The 20,385-nt window shown below is 35.8% G+C and overlaps 1 pseudogene; it reads left to right on the forward strand.

Annotated features, from left to right (window-relative positions):
• The first annotated feature begins 18,611 nt into the window (after positions 1-18,611).
• LOC130849498 (olfactory receptor 8K3-like) lies at positions 18,612-19,552 on the forward strand (annotated as a pseudogene).
• The last annotated feature ends 833 nt before the right edge of the window (positions 19,553-20,385 follow it).

A 20,385-nucleotide genomic window follows, 5' to 3' on the forward strand; every position in this document is an offset into this window, starting at 1 on the left:
GAAGAATAGTAGATACAAAATGGTTCAAGTGATTATTGTTATTCTCAACTATTAGAATAAACTTCTCAGCATCTGCACGTCTGTTTGTGCATGCACATGTGGCTTTATGTAAGCACGTCCTTCTGTTTCCGCCTCCGTACTCTTCTAAAGCATGTAACAAAATTAAATGTATTGTGGTTTTAAGGAGGCTCAGTGTAGTGCAGTTATTTGAACCCATCATTCATCTGAATTGGTTCATATGCTCCCATACCACATGGAGGATCTTAGGATCCTACTCTCTTCTCATCAGTGCAGTTACTTTTATAGATGAGCCCTAGAAAGTCCATTAACACACTTAGCAATTCAGTAACTCACAGGATCAGCACATCTTATTTATCTGAATCAGTCTGTTTCTCTGTAGCCATGGACATACCAAATAAGACGTTTTCTTGATTGTCATTAACAATACTGTATACTTGAAATTTGCTAAGAGAGTGGGTCTTAAATGTTCTCACCACAAAAAAAGAAGTAATAATCATGGAACATAGAGATGTTAGCTAATGTTGAATTGTAATCATATTGCACTATATAAATGCATCAAATCAACACATTGTAGACCTTAATCTTACACCATATTATCTGTCAATTTTGTCACAACAAAGCTGGAGGGGAAAAAAGATAAATTTCTGAGGGTCTCCCATGGAAGCTTCAAATTTTTTTTAATTTATATTTTATTGGAATTTTGATTCCTAACTGCTTGTTTCGATCTAAGAAGATTGTTACATTTCCTTATCTGTCTGAAAAACAGAAACATTTCTTATTTAAAATTTGTGTTCTAATTATTTTCATATTTTTGCATAAGAGATCTACTCTACATTGAACTAGGTTTGTGCCTCTTATATGGGGTAACTTTCCTCAATATTGGTTCATATATGTGGTAAACCATTTTTTACTATATATACACCAGATATGTATATATGTATACTGTAATATATTTCATTGATGTTTATATTTGTATTCCATTATTTGACTGCCTTGGCTTGATAATCTATCTGTAGGAAGCAAAAGAGAAAATTTCTTGATTTGGTCTGTATTTCTAGCGAAAATCTAATAAGATATATAGCAATGTAATAATAAGATATATAGCAAATGTAATAATATGTATTACAAACACCCTCCTAGTTCTTCTAAATTGCCACTTTTTCATTTAATCTTAGTATTTTAAAAATTCATGAAAATATATTTACTTCATAGAGAAACTAGACTATTTTCTTTATTTACCATCATGGAATACAAATTTTATGTAGCCAATCAAATTTGAATAAAAATAATTCATTGCAATAAAAAATTACATGTATATTTGCAAATTAGATAAAATATTACTAAATAGTTTATGCAATTGATTAATTATTAAGAAAAATACATACTGAGTGTGAACTTTGCAAATACATATATAGAAAAAATTTTTTGAGTACCAGAAAATGCATATTGGAGAGAGATACAGTGAAATGTTAACATTAGTTATTGGTGGCTGCTAAGATTATGAAAATGTTTAAATTAATATTCGTTATGTGTTTCTTTGAATTAGTTTTACTAAATATTTATGATTTTTGTAAGAAAAGGAAAAAGCCTCTAATATATGGATATGAAAAAATAAACTGTGACTAAACATACCCCAATACCCCATTTCTAAAATAAATCTTGATTTGCCTTTCACAGTCCCTCAAGTGATAAACCAAAACAAGAACAAAATGCATTGAGATTTACAAATTTTGATAATATATTTTATTCATTTTGAAAGTCTGTATTTCATTAAGTACATATGTATTTCAGAAAGCTGTATATTTTTACAAAAATATAAAAATTCAAAAAATCAGAAATTAGTGCATAACTGAAATATTTCATTTGATATTGTGAAGAATATCAGAATTTAACAAAGCATTATAAGAACAAAACACAGCAGTACAGTTATGAATATTTATGAAATTATTCTAATAAATATTTTAGCAAATTGAATCTAACAATATCTAGTAAAACAACAATGTATTATGTTAGGCTTACACCAGAAATGGCTTAACATTCAAAAAAAAGAAACAAATTCACTTTGTTAAGAAGCTAAAAAGGAAATTTTTTTCTGATGTTTCAATAAATGCAGAAAAACACTTTAAAGTTCCTATGCATATTAGGAATAAAAACTTTGACTAGGCCAGATTAAATGGAACTTCCTATAGCTGATAAAGGGAACCAGTGAAAAGCTTATATGAACATCATATGCCCCATTAAAAACTCAAAAATATTTTCACTAAATCAAGAAAAAGGAAAGTAGGACTCTTCTTTTCCATGATATTCAACATTGTACTGGAGGTTATATACAACACAATATGGCAAGCAAAAATGAAACACAACACCACAAAAAAACAAAAGAAACAAACAAAATACAAAAAAAAAGCAGTCCAGATTAGAAAGAATGAAATTAAACTTGTTTATTAGTACATGATGAGATTGTGCAGGTGGAAATCTAATGGAATCTATAGGAAAAAAAAAGTTTGAACTAAAAAGTGAATTTAGCATGATTTTGAAAGAAATCTGTGTACACAATTTTTTTAATTTATATATACTATAAATGAAAAGTTAGAAATGGAATTTTAAATACCTTACAGCTGTAAAACAAAGATAAATCTGGAAAAAAAAGCAAGTGCTATACACTAAAAATTAGAAAACTTTCCTGAAAAACATTAATGAGGGCCTAAATAAATGAGAGCTATACTATATGTATTTGTTGGATTACTCAATACTGTTAAAATATCACACTTTCTTAATGCAAACCCAATAAAAATCCAAGCAGCAATTACTATTTGTTGGGAATTGAAAAGCTAAAACCAAAATATATAAAGCAAAAGGTCTAGAAGACCTGGATTAACTTTAAAAAGAGGAATAAACTTGTAATAAGAATACTAAGACAAACACTAAGTGATGTCCCGTCCTATTCCAAAGCTACAATTATTAAAAACATGTAATCCTGGTATAAAAATTGAAAAATTGATCAATGAAAAAATATTGATAGACCAGAAATAGACTCATGCATATATGAACAACAAATAGTCCACAAGGCAAAAGAAAAGACATTTTGTGTTAGACTTCTCAACACATGATGATGAACTGATTAGATACACATGCAAAATAGTGAATATTGATCTGTAACTGTTACAGAGATTCACAAAATAATGAATCATAGATCTAAATGTAGTATAGTACTTAAAAGTCTAAAAGTGTCAGGAGAAAATATAGTAGAAAATATGCATGACCTTGGAATATGTAAAGATTTCTTAGTTGTCACATCAAAAGTAAAATCAATAAAATAAAAATTTATTACATTAGACAAAGTTAGATCTTTTCCTCTTTAAAAGATACACTTAAGAGGGTGTAAAATCAATTTATATTCTGAGAGACAATACTTTCAAATAATGTATCTCATAAAAGACTTGTTATGTAATATATAGAGAGGTCTCAAAACAACAACAATAATAACAATACCTACAGAATGGGCAAAACTTTTGAACAATCACTTTACCAAATAGCATATGCACATAAAAAGTTTCTCAACATCATTCTTCATTAATGAAATTCAATTTAAAACCTCAATGAAATAACACTATATGTCCCTTGCAATCTCTTGAAGTTAGTGAGTATATGGAGACACAGAAACTTTTGTACATTGTTGGAGAGAAAGTAATATAGCCTAAAAGTTTGTTGTAAGCATTACTGTCTTAAAAATTAAACATGCATTTAACATAATATTTAGCCATTCCTCTCCCATGTATTTACCCAAGAGAAATGATGGAATATTTTCTTATAAGACTTGTGTACAAATTTCCATAGCAACTGAAGGAGTCCAGGACACATCACTCCAAATATGCTGCTTTAAGACATTGGTTATTTGGTGCTAAAGATACTTGAAAAACAGCAGGTGCAAGAATGGCACTCTGAACTCCTTTCTTCTTCCTGAAAGCAGGAGATGAAACCTTCATGTCAAAGACAACTTCCCTACACCAAGAGGAAAGGACAATTTTTATCATCAGAGATGGAGCCTGGAGGCCAAGAGAAACCTGTGCAAAAATGCTGTTAAAATAACTCCTATCTGCCTGTAGTCTTCTCATATGCTTTAATTTATTTTCTACAATTGCTGCTCTTTGTTCAGTCTAGTATAAAAGCACTTAAACTTACCCATTTCTTAGGCCTTAATTTTACTTGTGATGACACCCATATATTGGGCTGGCCAAAAAGTTTGTTCAGGTTTTTTCATGACATCCTATGGAAAAACTCAAATGAACATTTTGGCTAACCGAACACATGTGAAATTACTAAATAAAATGTGTATGGTTTAGTCCTGTTAGTCTCTTATGCCACTTTAATCCTTAGGCTCATTTGGAAACCTTAAAATCGTTAAAAAAAAAAAAAAGTTTATTCCCCTAAAATTTCTGGTTGCAGGGATGGGATAGAATTGACTGGGACACTGCCCACTGGGATGGTCACACCTGAGGGGTCCTGGCACCTGACTAAGGCCACCAAAGGCAAACATTCTAACCATATCATTCTCTCAGACCGCTGTCTGCAGTGCCAAGTTAAGAGACGAAGGTGAAGGTTTCCCTTGTCCCTTTCCAAATTCAGATTGGCAGCAGAAAACGATTTATAAGAATTGGTTCCTTGGATTGTGACTGTGAATTTATTGTTGGATTCCCAGAAAGGGTCATTGTTCTGCTTTGTCTCTGTCTTTCGTGTTGTTTGTCATAAGGAGGAAAATCAATAAATGAGGGGCTCCTTTCATCTTGTTTTATGTCCTGAGGCCTGGTAACCAGTGGGAATGTTCCCTCTGGTTTCTGCCAGCTGAGGGCACCGGTGGTTGTCAGGCTTACATCAGGAGGCTAGCCAGCTGGCTGGGGCCAGAGTCATGAAGGTAGGCAGCATTCCCTTTGCCTGGCCTTGCCGGTTCTCCCGAAAGGTAGTTTTAAGAAGGGGTTCCATCCATAAGGAAACTTTGCCATTTCTATGTTCGTTGCCTTTTTAGTTCTGGAAAAATCAAATCCCACTGTTGCCTACCTATTGTCACAACTATGCAGTTCTATGTCTGGAGGCACACAAAAGTCCATGCTTTCTTAGACTATCTTTGTGAGGAATTCTGTAACTTGGGGGAGGAAGCTGCATACTTAAGATATAAATTCCTCCCAAACTGAGCCATAGATTTAATGCAAACCTAAATAAAATCCTAGCAAGATTTATTGCAGAGGTGCTTTTATACTGAACTTTATTGAAAGGTGTCAACTACAAACAAGCACTTGCCCTGGACACATGGCATCTGCCTCTACAAGGATAAAATCACATGTGCTGCTGCAGCTGCTGACTTTCAATATCCCCTGAAGGGATTTCAGGGTGGAGACCAAGAATGAGGCACTCAGTGATTTGGAAAAATGGGTGGAACATCTCTTCAGATAGTTAGATGGTTTCAGATAGTTAGATTTTATGAGCCCAATCATTTCATCTTCTCATATCTAGAAAAACACTAAATTCCTTCATGGTGATGTCTGCTCTTCATGACTACAGAAACCTCCTACAAAAATATGTGTTCCAAGATCCCATATATATTGACCTTCCCCCTACCTCTTTGGAGCACTTTCTCAGAGCTATATGAAACACTGTTGCCTGGGCTGCAGTCCTCATTTTCCCCCAAAATAAACTTGACTTGAAACTCTGAAATAGTGCATTTTCTTTTAAAGCTCTTTATTGGAATATAATTGCTCTACACCGTTGTGCCAATCTTTGAGGTACACCAAAGTGAATCAGCTGTATTTACACATATATCCCCACAACCCCTCCCTCCCGCAACTCTCTCTCATCCTCCCTATCCTGGCCCTCTAAGTCATCACCCATCATCGAGCTAATCTCCCTATGTTATGCAGCAACTTCCCAATAGCTATTTTACATTTGGTAGTGTATATATGTCAATGCTACTCTATCACTTCATCCCAGATTCCCCTTTGGCCCCTCCCCCCACCTCATGTCCTCAAGTCTGTTCTCTACATCTGCATCTTTATTCTTGTCCTGTCACTGGGTTCATCAGAATCATTTTTTTTTTAAGGTTCCGTATCTGTATATATGATTTAGCACATGATATTTGTTTTTCTCTTTCTGGCTTACTTCACTCTGTATGATAGACTCTAGGTCTATCCACCTCATTACAAGTAACACAGTTTCATTCTTTTTTATGTCTGAGTAATATTCCATTGTACATATGTGCCATGTCTTCTTCATCCATTCATCTGTTGATGGGCATTTAGGTTGCTTCCATGTCCTGGCTATTGTAAATAGTGCTTCGGTGAACATTGTGGTACATGTTTCTTTTTGGATTACAGTTTTCTCTGGGTATATGCCCAGTAGTGGGATTACTGGATCATATGGTAGTTCCATTTTTAGTTTTTGAAGGAACCTCCAAACTGTTTTCCATAGCGGCTGTACCAACTTACATTCCCACCAACAGTGCAGGAGAGTTCCCTTTTCTCCACACCCTCTCCAACATTCATTATTTCTAGATTTTTTGGTGATGGCCATTCTGACCAGTGTGAGATGACACCTCATTGTGGCTTTGAATTACATTTGTATAATGATTAGTGGTGTTTAGCATCTTTTCATGTGTTTGTAGGCTATCTGTATGTCTTCTTTGGAGAAATGTCTATTTAGCTCTTCTGCCCATTTGTGGATTGGGTTATTTGCTTTTTTGGTATTAACCTTCATGAGTTGCCTATATATTTTGGAGATTAATCGTTTGTCCATTGCTTCATTGGCAAATATTTTCTCCCATTCTGAGGGGTGTCTTCTTGTGTTGTTTATGGTTTCTTTCGCTGTGCAAAGGCTTTTAAGTTTCTTTAGGTCCTATTTGATTATTATTAATTATATTTCCATTATTCTAGGTGGAGTGTCAAAAAGGATTTTGCTTTGATTTATGTCATATAGTGTTCTGTCTATGTTTTACTCTAAGACTTTTGTAGTGTCTGGCCTTACATTTAGCTCTTTAATCAAGTTTGAGTTTATTTTTGTGTGTGATGTTAGGAAGTATTGTAATTTCATTCTTTTACATGCAGCCATCCAATTTTCCCAGAACCACTTATCGAAGAGGCTGTCTTTTTTCCATTATATATTCTTGCCTCCTTAATCAAAGCTAAGGTGCCTATATGTGCATGGGTTTATTTCTGGGCTCTCTATTGTGTTCCATTGATCTATATTTCTGTTTTTCTGCCAGTACCATACTGTCTTGATCACTTGTAGCCTTGTAGTATACTTTAAAGTCAGGAAGTCTGATTCCTCCAGCTCCCTCTTTCCTTCTCAATATTACCTTGGCTATTCAGGGTCTTTTGCATTTCCATACACACCATAAAATTTATTTTTATAGTTCTGTGAAAAATGCCATTGGTAATTTGATCAGGATTGCATTGAATCTGTAAATTGCGTTGGGTAGTACAGTCATTTTCACGATGTTGAATCTTCCAATCCAAGAACATGGTATGTCCCTCCATCTGTTTGTGTCATCTTTGATTTCTTTCATCAGTGTCTTAAAGTTTTCTGCATACAGATCTTTTGCCTCCTTAGGCAGATTTATTCCTAGGTATTTTATTATTTTTGTTGCAATGGTAAATGGGAGTGTTTCCTTAATTTCTCTTTCTGCTGTTTTGTTGTTAGTGTATAGGAATGCAAGAGATTTCTGTGCATTAATTTTGTATCCTACTACTTTATTAAATTCATCAATTAGTGCTAGCCATTTTCTATTAGAATATTTAGAGTTTTCTATATATAATATCATGTCACCTGCAAAGAGTGACAATTTTACTTCTTCTTTTCCAATTTTGATTCCATTTATTTCCTTTTCTTCTCTGATTGCTATGGCTAAAATTTCCAAAACTATGTTGAAAAATAGTAATAGTGGTGAGAATGGGCACCCTTGTCTTTTTCTTTCTTTTAGAGGGAATGCTTTAAGTTTTTCACCATTGAGAATGATGTTCGCTCTTGGTTTGTCATTTATGTCTTTTATCATGTTGAGGTAACTTCTTTCTATGGCATGTTTCTGGAGAGTTTTTTTGTTTTGTTTTGTTTGGTTTTGTTTTTTTGTTTTTTGTTTTTAATCATAAGTGGATGTTGAACTTTGTGAAAAGATTTTTCTGCATCTATTGAGAAGATGGTATGTTGGGGTTATTTATATAATATGGTTTTTATCCTTCAATTGGTTAATATGATGTATCACACTGATTGATTTGTGTATACTGAAGAATCCTTGCATTTCAGGGGTAAACTCCACTTGACCATGGTGTATGATCTTTGTAATGTGATGTAGGATTCTGTTTGCTAGTATTTTGTTGAGGATTTTTGCATCTATATTCATCAGTGATATTGGCCTGTAATTTTCTTTTTTTGTGACACGTTTTTCTGCTTTTGGTATCAGGGTGATGGTGGCCTTGTAGAATGATTTTGGGAGTAACCCTCCTTCTGATATATTTTGGAAGATTTTGAGAAAAACAGGTGTTAGCTCTTCTTGAAATGTTTGATAGAATTTGCCTATGAAGCCATCTGGCTTTGCTTTATTGGGAGATTTTTAATCACAGCCTCAATTTCCATACTTGTGATTGGTCTATTCATATTTTCTATGTTTTCCTGCTTCAGTCTTGGAAGATTGTGCTTTTCTAATAATTTATCCATTCCTTCCAGGTTATCCAATTTTTTGGCATATAGGTGCTTTTAGTAGTCTTTCATGATCTTTTGCATTTCAGCAGTGTTGGTTGTTACTTCTCCTTTTCCATTTCTAATTCTGTTGATTTGCATCTTCCCCCTTTTTTTCCTGATGATTCTGAGCAATGGTTTACCAATATTTTTTATCCTCTCAAAGAACCAGCTTTTAGTTTTATTGATCTTTGCTATTGTTTCCTTCATTTATTTTTCATTTATTTTTGATCTGACCTTTATGATTTCTTTCCTTCTGTTCACTTTGTGTTTTTTTTGTTGTTGTTGTTCTTCTTCTTCTTTCTCTGATTGTTTTAGGTGTAATGTTAGGTTGTTTGTTTGAAATTTTTTTGATTCTTGAGGTATGATTGTACTGCTATCAACTTCCCTCTTAGAACTGTTTTTGCTGCATCTCATAGGTTTTGGGTCATTGTGTATTCTTTGTCATTTGTTTCTAGGTATTTTTTGATTTCCTCTTTGGTTTCTGCAGTAACTTCTTGGTTGTTTAACAGAGTATTGTTTAGTCTCCATATGTTCGTATTTTTTACAATTTTTTTCCTGTGTTTGATATCTAGTCTCATGATGTTGTGGTCAGAGAAGATGCTTGATGTGATTTTTTTTTTTTTTTTTTTTTTTTTTTTTGGAATTTACTGAGGCTTGATTTATGCCCCAAGATATGGTCTATCCTGGAAAATCTTCTGTGTTCACTTGAGAAGAAAGTTTATCCTGTAGATTTTGGATAGAATGTCTTATAAATATCAATTAAGTCAGGATCTTCTAATGTCTCATTTAGAGCTTGTGTTTCTGTATTTATTTTCTTTTCGAATTGTCTGTCCATTGGTGAGAGTGGGGTGTTAAAGTCTCCTAATATTATTGTGTTACTGTTGATTTCCCCTTTTGTGGCTGTTAGCATTTGCCTTATGCATTGATGTGCTTCTGTGTTGGGTGCATAGATATTTACAATTGTTATATCTTCTTCTTGGATTGATTCCTTGATCATTACGTAGTGTCATACCTTGTCTCTGGTAACAGTTTTTACTTTAATGTCTAATTTGTCTGATATGAGTATTGCTACTGCATCTTTCTTTTGACTTCTATTTGGACGAAATATCTTTTTCCATCCCCTTACTTTCTGTCTGTATGTATCCCTAGGTCTGAAGTGGCATTCTTGTAGGCAGCATATAAAAGGGTCTTCTTATTGTATCCATTCAGCTAGTCTGTGTCTTTTGGTTGGAGCATTTAAGCCATTTACACTTAAGGTAATTATTGACATATATGTTCCTATTACCATTTTCTTTTGTCTGTGTTTTTGTAGGTCTTTTCCTTGTGTTGTATTTATTGCCTAGATGAGTTCCTTAAGCAGTTATTGTAAGGCTGGTTTGGCGGTGCTGAATTCTCTTAACTTTTGCTTGTCTGTAAAGCTTTTGATTTCTCAGTCAAATCTGAATGAGATTTTTGCTGAGTAGAGTATTATTGGCTGTAGGTTTTCCTCTTTCAAGACTTTCAGTATATCCTGCCACTCCTTTCTGGCCTGCAGAGTTTCTGCAGAGAGATCAGCTGTTATCCTTATGGGTTTTCCCTTATATGTTATTAGTTGCTTTTCTCTTGCTGCTTTTAATATTTTTTCTTTGTGTTTAATTGTTGTTAGTTTGATTAAAATGTGCCTTGGTGTGTTTCTCCTTGGGTTTATTCTGTATGGGACTCTCTGCACTTCTTGGACTTGGTTTACTATTTCCTTTTCCATGTTGGGGAAGTTTTCCACCATAATCTCCTCAAATATTTTCTAAGACCCTTTCTTTCTTTCTTCTTCTGGGATGACTACGACTTGGATATTGGTTCACTTAATGTTATCCCTGAGGTTTCTGAGACTGTCTTTTATTATTTTCATTCTTTTTTTCTTTTTCCAGCTCTGTGACAGTTATTTCCCCCATTCTATCTTCCAACTCACTTACTCATTCTTCTGCCTCAGTTTTTCTGCTGTTTATACAATCTAGAGTATTTTTAATTTCAGTTATTGTGTTGTTCATTACTGTTTGTTTGCTCCTTTGTCCTTCTGAATCCTTATTAACTGATTCTTGTATTTTCTTTTATTTTCAAGATTTTTGAATCTTCTTTACTATCATTTCTCTGAATTATTTTTTCAGGGAATTTGCCAGTTTCTTTGTCATGTATTTGGTCTTGTGGGTTTTTATTTGCTCCTTTGCCTGCAAGGTGTTTCTTTGATTTTTTCATTTTCTCTAATTTATAGTATTTGCTGTCTCCTTTCCCTATGCTGCCTATTAGCAATTCCTCTTATCTATGTTCTTTTTGGCTTGAGGTATCAAGCACTGGAGCTTGCTGGCCTTTGGATGGATTTGGGGCTTGGTGTTGAGTATGAGAACTCTAGCAGAGCACTTGCTGATTAATATTCCATGGGGTTAGGAGTTCTTTGGTGGTCCAATGTCCTGGAAGTTGCTCTGCTGTCTCAGAGGTCCAGGTTTGACCCCTGGCCTTGGCACCAAGACCCTGGAAGCTGCATGGCATGGAGAAAAAGGAGGTAGAGTGAGAGCAAAGAAAATTAGAAAGAAAAAAGGGAAAAAGGAGAAAGAAAGACAGATCCCCAAGACAGGTGGTAAAAACAACTTCTAGTCAGTGAAAAGCACACAAGGGGGTGTGCACACTTGCACTTGCAAAAAGAGAAGAGGAAAAGAAACCAAAGATAAGAGAAAAAGAGAGAGCAAAGAAAAGAAAGAAGAAAGTACTCATAACAATTACAAATCCACCTACAAAGACATACAATAAAAATTTAGCTAACAAATATCTAAAACCAGCAGCAAGATAAGCATACAAAGAAGTCCTCCAAAATTTCTAGGTATGGCTCTGCACCTGCTGGGGAAAGGACTGTGGAGAGCTCAGACTGTGGTCTGGTATTTGTCCTGTGTTTATTTGTCCCAAAAGTCCCCAGTTGTCCCCTATGTCTACAGTCTCTATTGTAGGAACACTCATCTATTCACGTGACCCACAGATGCAGGTTCTTTCAAGCCTATTGTGGGCATTAAGTCTGCTCCTCCTGTGGCTGTTTCTCTTTTTCTTCCTTGGTCCTGCAGTCCTCAGGGATCACTTTAGGTTTTGGTCCCTACTTTGCATGTGGGTCACTCTCAGGATTTGGTGCCTCACCCAGGCAAGGGAGGTAAAAGAGGGTGATTGGGGCTCAGTTGCAACTTCAGGTTAGGGGATAGGGATGGATATGGAAGTTTAACTGAAATCTGTGGGATAGCTTGCAACAGCAGAGGTCAGCATGAGCCTGAGGTGTTCTGTGCATTCTCCCAGGGAAGTTGGTCCTGATTGATCGCAGGACCCTTTGTATTAGTGGGCTTCCCCTGCTGCTGGGATGGTGTGGCCAATAACTTGGCTTACACACATGACCCTTGGTGGCTGTGGGTGAGTGGGTCGTGGGCTGGCTGTGTGACTGGGTGGGGTAGCAGGGCAGCAGGCAGGTGGGTGGGCATTTGGTGGGACCCAGTGGTGCAAGGGGCAGGTGAGGGGCATGGCGCAGTGGGCTTTGCAATCCAGCAGCCACTGGTTGGGGGCACAGGGTGGGAGGTGGGCTTTTTGATCCAACAGCCACAGGTTGTACTGCTTCACAGCCTGTGAATTCACAGAGAGAGAAGCTCCTCCCAAGCACTCTGAAACAAAAGTCCCCTGCCTCTCTGTCTGGCCCAGGATTTTCCCCAAACTCTCTCTTAGCTTGCTGTCACATCTTCCCCCCACTCTGTTTTCATGTAACCAGCCCCAGATCTCTCCCTGGTGTCTGTTCTCCAAAGTCCAAGCCTCTGTGCCCAGTTCCCACTGCTGCCTTGGGTGAGCAGATTAGCATCTCAGGCTGGGGAGTACTGACCGACTCCTCTGTGTGAGGATCTCTCAGCTCTGCCCTCATCAGACCTGCCATCACTCTCTCTTCTGGGGTCTCTGAGGTTCCTCCTGTCCTTCCCCACCAGCAAGGGGTCTCCCCCATGTGTGGGAACCTTCCCCCCTCACAGCTCCCTCCCAGAGGGGCCAGCCTCCTCAGGATTCCTTTTTCTCTCTTTTTTCCCTTCTTTCCTTTGTGATACCCGATTAAATGGAAACTCTCTTGCCTTCTTGGTGGTCTGATGTCTCCTGCTGGCATTTGGAAGGTGTTCTTCAGGAGCCACTCCCCAAATAGATGTGTTTTTGATGTATTTGTGGGAAGGAAGGTGATTGCACGTCCTACTCCTCTGCCATCTTTTTCCTGTCTCCCCAGTGCATTTTTTTTTAAGTGTCAAGGTGACATATTGTTTATTTTGAATTAAAGTTACTTGAAAAACACCAAAGTGAGCATGATGACCCTCCTTTATTCCCATGAGAACAGGAAATAAAGCTCCCAAAGGAAGGCATCCTCCCTCTCCCTATCACAGGACATAGGAAATTCCATGGGAGAAAGCTGTATGAATGAACTTTGTACTTTTTCATTAATTTAATGCCCCGAGCAAAAAGCCCTTTGTTTTCTCAAATCTTCACAAATAATTGTCTTTGTCTCAACATATATATAAACAACCTGCATGAGTTACTTATTAAGTCCTGTATCTATGGGATATCTGTATGTAAGAAAGCAAATTTCTTTGTTTTTCTTCTGTTAATTGGTCTTATGTGAATTTAATTATTAGACCAGCCAAAAGAATGTAGAAGAGTAGAGGAAAACTTCCACCCCCTAAAATACAATCATCATTAAGTGAAGGTTCATGGAAGTCTTATTTATCAAAGTTGAAAGAACATATGCCTCTCAACGAGCGAAGGTTTAAACAAATTGTTATCCTCAATACCATGGAATACTACTCAGCAACAATAAAGGAACACATGAACAATGACCTCTACACACAGAAGCATGAAGCAATCTTGAGAGAATTATGTTCAGTAAAAAATGCCAATCCCAAAAGATTACAAATTGTATGATTTTTTTGTAAAACATTCTTCAAGTGATAAAAGTATAGTGATGGAAAACAGACTAGTGATTTACAAGCAGTTAGGAGTGCTGGCAGAAATGGGTATGGCTATAAAGAGGTAGCCACCTGGAACTTGTGGTTATGTAATAGATCTGTATTGGAAAAGGTGTTGAACAGAATAACTAAATGGTGCAATACACAGTAAAGGAAAGACAGAAGCAAAAGAAAGGTGGTAAACAGACAGATGATAGAAACTCAATGATGAGAGATAAAACTAGTTTCTGTCTCTGAGGGATAAGTAAACAAGCACATGAGCAAGAAATCAAGGAGGCAACACCTATCTGCATGGTGTATTACATTAATTCCTTAAACTTTTTAAAACTATGAAATAGGACAATCTTAAAACATTTCTATGCTATCATTCATTAGAGGAGACCACTGTGGACTTGCACTCTTCTTGGCCATGCAGTAGAGACACAGTTCTAATTAAGAGACTTGCATGCTATAAAAAGAAAGGAAAGTTAACCAAGAGTAACACACACACACACACACACACACACACACACACACAAACTAAGGAAGGAAGGAAGGAAATAAAGAGGAAAGAAAGAATTGTTCCAGGCAATTAAAAGGACAACCTCCAGACATTTTGTTGTGCTGTGGGTACTTTAGGGATGATCGACAAATTCTTTGGCATCTCCTCAGGGAGAGTCTCAAAAGATGAAAGGAGCCCATAAATGGTTCTCACTTTGCCATGTAAGAATCATAAGAGGGAGTCATGACAGAGGCTTCACTACAGGTAAAATGATAGAATATTTCATGTGATGCCTTGTTTCCAGTATCAACAATGTTTCCGTGACATATTCAAAGTTCCACTTTAATTCAATGGCAAAGCCTCAGCAAAATGAGACCATTTCTGTTCAGTTCTCTTTGCTTTCCACTGCTCCATAATGCCTGAGCAGGAATAGGACCCCTTTTCTTGTCTCTTCATATTAATTTTTTGAATATATTCACATAGGTTGACAGAGTAAATGCTGAAAAGTATCTTTGAAACATCAGCATGATATTCATTTATGTATAAGTAGTGATATCTATACTGGAGGCCAGAACTGAGAGCAAATGAAGCAGAACTAAAGAGACATGAATTTTAGAAATTGGCAAAATTAAGAAGCTGCAAGTATTCAGTCTCTCATTTTGATGTCCTTCCAAATTCTTAGTTATTTAGTGCTCTAGGTGCTTTTTTTTTGTTACCTCCTTCAGTATAATTTAATATTTTATGATTATTTAAATAAATGTGTAAGATGATTCTTTCCAGATCTCTTGATGAGGCAAAAGGGCATTTCTGCCACTCATTGAGACATGGAAAGCATTATTTGGACATTAGTCGACTTTTAAGTTCCCAATTTTATGGTAAAGGTGCAATGTTCAGCGTAATCTTCAATTTCAATTGAGATCTGACAGAAAAGCAGATATTGTCTCATGGAGTACAGCTTTAAAAAAAATAACAATTGGTATTCAACAAAAGTGTTAAACTATGGAAAAGCTATTTAGGTCTTTCCATAGAATGCTAAAGCTTGGGAGAAGAAAAAAAGGAAAACAGTTCTATCTTTCCTTAACTTACAGTAAAATTGAAATTTTCCAAGTCTGATTTTTCTCAGTCTTTCATATTTGCAAAACAAAACAAAGAAACAAAACCAAGATTTATACTGCTTCTTATTACATTTACTTAAGATATTTCTCTAAAATTACTATTAACTGATATACATTTCATATTTCTGATATAAAAAAAAAGTGTCTATAAGTCCAGGTAGGCTATCAGGAGGTCTCAAATTATAAATAATATATTGAGTGATGTGCCAATTTCATGTAATAACTTTTATATTTAATGCTATAAATTTTTTAAATTTATTTTCTTATAGAGCACTGAGAGACTGCTGTCACTGTAATTTTTTTTTGGGGGGGTACACCAAGTTCAATCATCTGTTTTTATACACATATCCCCGTATTCCCTCCCTTCCTTGACTCCCCCCCCTCGAGTCCCCCCCACCCTCCCCACCCCAGTCCTCTAAGGCATCTTCCATCCTCAAGTTGGACTCCCTTTGTTATACAACAACTTCCCACTGACTATCTATTTTACAGTTGGTAGTATATATATGTCTGTGCTATTCTCTCGCTTCGTCTGTTTCCCCTTCACCCCCCGCCCCCTCCCATACCTCGAGTTCTCCAGTCCATTCTCTGTATCTGCATCCTTGTTCTTGTCACTGAGTTCATCAGTACCATTTTTAGATTCCGTATATGTGAGTTAGATAAAGAAGATGTGGCATATATACACAATGGAATATTACTCAGCTATAAAAAGGGATGAGATGGAGCTGTATGTAATGAGGTGGATAGAACTACAATCTGTCATGCAGAGTGAAGTAAATCAGAAAGAGAAGGACAAATATTGTATGCTAACTCACTGTAATTTTTCTTGTAACCAGTATCATTTCTTTTTTTTTTTTTAAAGGAAGCATTCATGCTCACAATTTTTAACACCTAATAATTCTCTTATCTTAATCTGCCATCCACCTCTTACTCTGGTATATTCTTAATCTGTGTATTACTGTAGATATTCAGATATATTTTTATTTGATTATATAAAATATTTACCTGTGTTTTGTATTACATTACCATTTGGTGGAGTTTTGTGGCCTTAAGTTAGAAAAGAACTTAAGTAACAATAAACCCATGTATATCTAATCTTTAATGTACTTTATTCACCTCTATAGTATTGTGTAACATAGTAACTTTATACATTTTTTTTAAGTTACAGTATCTTTTTTTCCAAAGGAAGTTTTTAATGAATCTTCATTATATGAAAAAATACCAATGACTGCTCTTTCTCCCAATTTGCTCTAATTTACTCATATTCTCCTGGGTTCTTGCATGATAAAGTATATTTGAATTGTTCTATGCAAGTTAGTATATGTGAATTATACTGAAAATTCCCCTAGGGAAAGATTATGTTTTAAGAAAATTAATATCAAAATAAACTTTTATTCACTTTCTGCTAACACAGTGAAGAATATTAGAACATAAATAATCCACTTTATGGACTTCAATGGTCTAATTTTAGTCATGCAGAGGGGAATAGTGGAGGGCCTGGAGTAAGTTACATGCATTCCATGCTACTTGACCTGCTCCTCATCTATTGATCATCATAGCCTTGACAAAGAAGATATGTCACAGTGCAGAAGAAATGAGACACAAATAAGTAAAGAAACTCTCTTTGTGCTAAGTTATTGTCACCATGTTAAATATCTAAATATAATATATTTAGATATTATATATGCGGGGAGCAGCCCTGAGAAAGGGGTCCTGCTCTCAGGACATGGCCCTGGGAGCTGCCTTAATTCAAGGGTTTGTGTAAAACAAACATAGCTCTCTGTCCTACCACCCCTGACCTTGGGTATGTGCTTGAACAAAGAGCATGTGATTCCTTGGGCTGCAGTATGTGTTCCCACAGACTCCTTATCGTATAAGAACATCCTGAGACCATTGACAGGATGTACAGTACAAGCTACTACGCAAGTTCCTGGTGCCCTTGAAGAGATAGAACAAGTTGTAACAAAGAAGGAGTCATTTCGTTTAATGTCCCCCTTTGTTCTGAGAGTGTATAAAAAACCGCCGCATAATAAAGAAGTTTGTCAGTGACTCTGGAATGCTTCTGCATTCTGGGCTTCTGATCCTCTTGACCCCATTCTTTATGTGTCTGTCTTTCTTTCTTTCTAAGCCGCGTCGTGTTTGCATAAGGACCTGATCGATTTTGCCGGCAGGCTCCAGTATGTACCTGATTTCCAGGTAGCCTAAACACATTGAATCACTTAATCTTAATTTTTCTCTCCTAATAATCCTTTAAGGAAATGTTGGTTTTGTATATGAGAATAAAGATTTTCAGATAAGTAAATTATTTGCCCCAAGTATCCATTTGTATATAACATGAAAGGAAGTATAAAGGAGATTGCATCTATATACTTAAATGCCTCATATATGTCTATATATAGAGACAAATCTCATTGCAACCTATTCTTTTTTTCTTATTTATACACCTGTCCAATGTCTGTCAAGTGTTTAAACTGTTTTAGCCTATATCACCTATATAAAGGATTTTTTAGGACTATGTGTTGAAATGGGTTCTATATATTTTTGGAATTTATGGCTTTACATTTTAATCATAATTCTTATTTAATTGGATAATATAGTTTGTTATATAATTGGCATATAGTTAAGTGACATTATTAAATGTAATTTATAAATATCACAATGTGACTGCAGTTACATAAATGACTAATAGAAAACTGTAAATAATAGCAATATAACAGTTTATATATGTATCATAGTTTTAACTTCTTTCATTTTTTAATATATGTGTATGTGTGTATATACATATCTATATCTGTATATCTATATGTATTCAAATCTATATCTATGCGTGTGTCCGTATATTTGTATATGTATCTATCTTTGTATTTATGTGTATCTATACTATTTATACCACCCTGGTTTTTCAACTTTAGCACTATTGAGATTTTGGACTGTTATGGGGTTTTGTAAGATATTTAGAAGCATCATTGACTGCTAACAATTACAGGCAATTAGCACCCACCTCCCAATTGTGACAACCAATATGTCTCCTAGATGTTGACAAATACACTTTGGTTAGTAAAATAAATTCTATTTGAGAAATAATGAATATCTCAGACTCTGTCTCTATCTTTATGGATATTATTATATGTAGGATATGGCATTATTTTGAAACACCCTATTTTGGGAATTTAGGATGTATTTTATTTATACCAGCTTCACGTATTAAAAATCTCCCAGGTAATAATACATGAAATCTTACTATGCTGATGTCTCCATCCAGAATAAGCTTCCTGATAAATCTACATGGAAACACAGAATCTAAGTGTGCCAAATGAATTCATCCTCACAGGAATCACAGACCGCCCTGAACTGCAGGCTCCGTTATTTGGGCTCTTCCTCATCATCTGCATAGTCTCACTGGTGGGCAACTGGGGCATGGTCATCCTCACCAAAGTGGATTCCAGCCTTCAAACCCCCATGTACTTCTTTCTCAGACATCTGGCTTTTACCGATCTTGGTTATTCCACAACTGTAGGACCCAAAATGTTAATAAATTTTGTTGTGGAGCAAAATTCAATCTCCTATTATTTGTGTGCCACACAGCTGGCTTTCTTCACCATGTTCATCATTAGTGAACTTTTGATTCTGGCAGCAATGTCCTATGACTGCTGTGTGGCCATCTGTAACCCCTTGCTCTACCCAATCATCATGTCACAAAGGGTGTGTAGGGTGCTGGTGACAATCCCGTATCTCTATAGCACATTCTTGTCTCTTCTAGTCACTGCAAAATTTTTAATTTATCCTTCTGTGGCTACAGTGTCATCAAATATTTCTACTGTGACAGTCTCTCCTTGATATCTTTGCTCTGTTCAAATACACATGAAGTTGAACTGATTATCCTGATCTTTGCAGGTGTTAATATGATTCTCTCCCTTCCAATAATTCTTGTGTCTTACATGCTTATCCTTGCAGCCATTCTCAGAATGAACTCTGCTGAAGGTAGGCACAAGGCTTTTTCTACCTGTGGGTCCCACCTGACCGTGGTCACAGTGTTCTTTGGGACTTTAATATTTGTGTATGTGCAACCAGAGTCCAGCCATTCCTCTGACACTAATAAAGTGGCATCTATATTTTATACCCTCATTATCCCCATGTTGAATCCCTTGATCTATAGCTTGAGGAACAAAGATGTAAAATACGCACTACGAAAGATGTGGAAAAAGCTACGCAACTTTTTCTCTTAAAGCCGATGTACAATATGATTCCTATCAATTAGGTTCTGGGCTTCAGACTTTTCTCTGTGTGTCTCTAAATGGAATAGCAAGCACAAATAAGTTCAACATACATTTAGAGATTGCCTTCTATGTGCCAGTAACACTTCTATGTGCTGTACCTACCTTAGCATACAAAACAAGAAAAAGAGCTGCCTTCCTTGAGTGGGAAAGATTAATCATAAAAGGAATTAAGAAAATGTTATTATACAGTAGAATTGGTTAGGACACCACATAGTATAAGAGCAAGTTAGGAGAGTGGGTATGCTCTATGGGAGCAAGAAAGAATGGTAGGTATGAAAGAGGAGTTCAGAAGATTATTTTTTTATTCTCAACTATTAGAATAAACTTCTCCATGACTATGTGTGTGTTTGTGCATGTCCATATGTTTTAGCCTCCCTAACTTCTAAGGCATGTGTAAACAAACATTTTAATTTTTCATGGTTTCATGGTGGCTCACTGCAGTGCAATAATTTGAACTCAGCAATTATCTAAATTTTCCCAGAGGCTCCCATGCCATCTGGAGGAGCTTAGAATCCTGCTCTAGTCTCATCAGTGCAGTTGCTTTCATATGTGTGCCCTAGAAAGTCTATTGACTCAACACACTTAGCAATTCAGTAACTCACAAAATTATCACAACATTGTATTTGTCTAAATCAGTCCATTTTTCTATACCAATGGACATACCAATTAAGATAAATATCCTTGATTATAGTTAGCATTCTGTACTGTATACTTGAAAGTTGTTAAGTACTTAAATGTTCTCACCACAAAAAAGAAAAGGTAATGTGATCGAGGTATTACCT

This window comes from Hippopotamus amphibius, chromosome 3 (assembly GCF_030028045.1).
Source record: "Hippopotamus amphibius kiboko isolate mHipAmp2 chromosome 3, mHipAmp2.hap2, whole genome shotgun sequence".
Taxonomy (NCBI): domain Eukaryota; kingdom Metazoa; phylum Chordata; class Mammalia; order Artiodactyla; family Hippopotamidae; genus Hippopotamus; species Hippopotamus amphibius.